At 32.1% G+C, this 4,312-nt stretch overlaps 1 non-coding gene across 1 annotated transcript; it reads left to right on the top strand.

Annotated features, from left to right (window-relative positions):
- The first annotated feature begins 486 nt into the window (after positions 1-486).
- LOC127900102 (small nucleolar RNA R71) lies at positions 487-593 on the top strand. The gene has a single exon (XR_008052127.1). It is a non-coding gene; the product is annotated as a small nucleolar RNA R71 (small nucleolar RNA).
- Positions 594-4,312: the final 3,719 nt, after the last annotated feature.

Here is a 4,312-nt window from a genome sequence, read left to right as displayed (position 1 = left end):
TTCTCCTGATCTTTTGGTGCTATGGGAATCTGATTATATCCTGAGTAGCCATCTAGAAAGCAATAAAATTCATGGCCTGCTAATCTATCAAGCATTTGATCAATAAATGGTAAAGGAAAATGGTCTTTACGTGTGACAGAATTCAACTTCCTATAATCAATACATACCTCATTAGCTACACTAGGATGATGATTCATTGATTGGTTCAGAGCTAAGGCATCTACTTTCCTAGAAAGTGTAGCTAGAGTGGATTTCACGTCAAAATCATCCTTAACTTCATATAACCCCTTTCTAGAAACTTGAGATGATTTTTCTCTTTGATTTGAAAAATCCCACTGTTGAGAATTCTCAGAAAGTGAATTAAAGAAATCCCATGCAGCCCCTTCATGTAAGTTCAAAAATCTCCCACCATTCATAGACTCTACCATATGACGATTCGACATGGTTAAACCGTTATAAAAGCATTGTATAAGTCTCCATTTTTCAAAACCATGGTGGGGACACTTGAGGAGTAAATCATTGAATCTTTCCCAACACTCATAAAATTGCTCACCCTCTCTTTGATAAAAATCACTTATCTCTCTCCTAAGGGCATTTGTTTTAGACATAGGGAAAAACTTGGTGAGAAACTTATTACTCAATTCATCCCATGTACTAATAGATCCAGCAGGAAGTGAATTCAACCAAGCTTTTGCTTTGTCTTTTAATGAGAAAGGGAACATACGAAGCTTAATTGACTCATCATTAAAATTTTGAAAACGGAATGTAGAGCATATGTCAAGAAATTCCTTAATGTGCAAATATGGATCCTCTCTCTCTAACCCATGGAAAGATGGCAAAAGTTGAATGACAGAGGGCTTAAGTTCAAAGTGTGTTGCTGTAGTTTGTGGCAACACAATACAAGATGGTTGGTTGGCTGCAAGTGGTGAAAAGTATTCTCTAAGGGTTTTCTCTGCTTGCACTAGTGGAAGTATTGGCAATAGTCTATTTGGGTCATCCATCACTTCTAAAGAACTAGTTTGACTACTATCAATTTTTGACTCTCTTTTAACCAAACGATTTGTTAAATCACGTTCCCAAACACTCATAAACTAACTAGACAAGGAAAGAAAGAAAAACAAAATAAAATAAAACAAATCAACAATAATAAAAAAAATAAAAGAAATCAAACAACCAAACAATGAATTTAAAGACAAATAAATTTTTTTTTGTGTTTTTTTTAATTAAAAAAATATAAAAGACAATCTAAATTATAACTAGTGGAAGAATCAAATCAACCTATATTAAACTGACTTTCTAGCACAATCCCCGGCAACGACGCCAAAAACTTGTTGTGAAAATTTTAATATACTCGCAAGCGCACGAATCTAGAAATAGAGTAGTGGTAACGAGGTCGATCCCACATGGATTGTTATAAATTGAGAAGTCTAATTTAAATCTAAAATTAATATTAATTCTAACCTAGTTGAGCAAATTGAGTTTTAAGAGAAATTAAACTAATTAAACTAAGAAAACAATTAAAGCAAATGAGAAATCAATAAGACAAATTACCAAGATTTCAGAATCCACCACTATTCAACTAGTAATTATTTAATTATTAATTAGTTCCCAATTTTAGAGTGACAACTCGAAATCAATCTATGTCATCTCATGGATATACCAATTAAGCCCAAGTAATTAAATCTAATGTAGGTTCTTTTTCTGCTTGATAATATGACATCTAAGAATTTCATGTAAACAGATTGAATAACAAAGAGTCAAAGTTTCCTAAGCACTCTATGTAAACAATTTAATGAAAGACATAGAATCAAAGATAATCATGTATAAACTTTATAAATCCAAGCATAGATTTAATTGAATATTAATCCTAACAATCAATAATGCATGACAAAATTGATGAAAAGATTTTATTAACATCCAATTATTTATGTGAAATAAAAATCATAATCATCAAAGAACATATATAGGGAATTAATTAAATAAAAAGATAATTATTTCATTGAATATGGTTTCATCCTTAACCTCAGTATAAGAAAATTAGTTAGACATACTTGAATTGAGAGCAACACAATAAATAAATTCAGCCATGGGGAAGCCGAATTGCTGCAGATTTTCTTCTCTATCTTGAATCCTTGTGTTTGCACTCCCTTCTGGCGGCTCTCCTCTTGCAAAAGCCAAAGTTCGGCTTTTATATTGTAACACCCTCCAAAATCCTCAAATCAAAAGGATTTAAAACAAGCCAAGCACAACCGACTTTGAGCCCATGCACGTGGAGCCCACTTGGAATTTTCATTCTTTTTGTAATGCCATGCAATTGCTTTTCACGTGCAGGCCACTTTAGCTTTAAATTTCTTCTTTGTTTGCACCAGCATGGAAAATTCAATTTATTGGCTTCTTTTTTGGATTGAATTTCATATACATTTGCTTAACTGCTTCTACAAATTGACTTGATCTTCAATGTTGTTTAGTTATTATTCTTTATGAACTTTTTATCCATAATCTCCAATTAATTCCCTATTCAATAAAACAATTCAACTAATTAAAAATAACAAATAAATATAACTAGTAATTATTTAATTAAGGGTAAAATATGTATATATTATATGCTCATCACTCGAGTTCATGGATTCTTGCTGATTCAAGAGATTGAAAAACTGCTCTCCCACATATAAATTTAAATATTTGCGTCGAGGTCTAGTTGGTAACCAACAAATTGACTCGACTAGATTTTAACATCAACAATATGTATTAATTAAGAATTTGAAATGTTGAAAATTCAAAAAATTGGCAAACCACTCTTCCATATATAAATTTAAATATTCACATTGAGGTCTGATTGCTAGCCAACAAATCAACTCGACTAAATTTTAGCGTCAACAATATATATTAATTTGAGCTTAAATCAACTATTATTAATTTCCTACTTTTCCAATTCTCAGGTAAACTGGAAACGAAGCAATCTTTTAACCCTGGCCATCTACATTCCAAGCAACCTTAAACTTCTCCATCATATTGTCTGTCAAAAGCTCAACACCCCTGTGTTGTGCGCGGAATGCGGAATCAAGCGTACAAAATAATTATAGAAAAATAAAGGACACAAGAATTACATGGTTCGGTAATTAAACCTACATCCGTGGAGGCAAGAAAGAATAATTGTTTATTTAACAATTAATAGAGTACAATATTTGAGTAACGAATCTCACTTCCCAGAAACCCAAATATACCCAGTACTCTCACGCTCTGCATGAAAGATAAATTCCCCAGACACACTTCTCTCACTTCTCTCAAAAGCTTAGAAACTTATAAGCTTAACAATTTTGGGGTCCAAAAGAATGGAAGAAGTGCCATCTATTTATAGGGAAAATAATGACACTATTGCACCAACCCCTTTACTATTCCACCGAACCTAAGCCAATAGTCAATGGTGTCCATTTGGCAAATTTGACAAATTTGCCAACTTTCCATTTTTTCTTCAAATGTTTGGTAGCCATTTGAAATTTTGCATGCATTTTTGAATTTGAATGTCACGTGCATGACTTTTCAACACCCTGTTTTTAGCCGTCTGATAACTTGAACTTGACCTTACGAGCATGAAGAAATCATTTAAATCCATCAACTTCTTGTTAGTTTTATTTCTCACATTTTTTGGACTGGCATAAATCATTCTAATTGTTTTCTATATTTTACTGAATTAATACGTGACTAATGTCAAATATTAAGGAGCTATTTTGACAAACTCATTTATTAAGTGATCAAATATTATGTTAATGAGTCTGATTTTGACATACCCTATACAGTAGTATATTGTGGACAAATATAATCTTTAATTGTGTTATATTAGCTCATAATGGGATGGGTAAATTTGTACTAACACATGAGGCAGTCCTTACACTCAAATATTATGTTAATGAGTCTGAATTTGTACTAACATTGTTATGCATCTAGATATAAAAAATTGATGTGAATTCTGGTGATCCCTCAAACAAGGGTAAACAAATACTGATCAAGCAAGCATGGTATTTTTCCACGAGTAACAAGATTATAAATATTGTTTATGTCCTCGAAAACTGCTTCTTTTATGAGATGGCATGCTAAATCATGCATTGATGATTGCGTACTAAGGCATCCTACTGATAATCCTGCATTGAAATCATTTGATCAAACAGATATTGATTTCGTTCTAGATATTCGTAATGTTAGGCTTGGATTAGAAAGTAATAGTTTGAATCAGTTTAGAACGATGTCTGTATCAAATTGTAAATGGCCTGTAGTTTTAATTCCACACATTTTGCCACCTTGGATGTGCACAAAA

The sequence above is a fragment of the Citrus sinensis genome, chromosome 9 (assembly GCF_022201045.2).
Source record: "Citrus sinensis cultivar Valencia sweet orange chromosome 9, DVS_A1.0, whole genome shotgun sequence".
In the NCBI taxonomy this organism is placed as follows: domain Eukaryota; kingdom Viridiplantae; phylum Streptophyta; class Magnoliopsida; order Sapindales; family Rutaceae; genus Citrus; species Citrus sinensis.
Note: the sequence above shows the minus strand (reverse complement) of the source record. Positions and strands in the feature narration are given on the sequence as shown.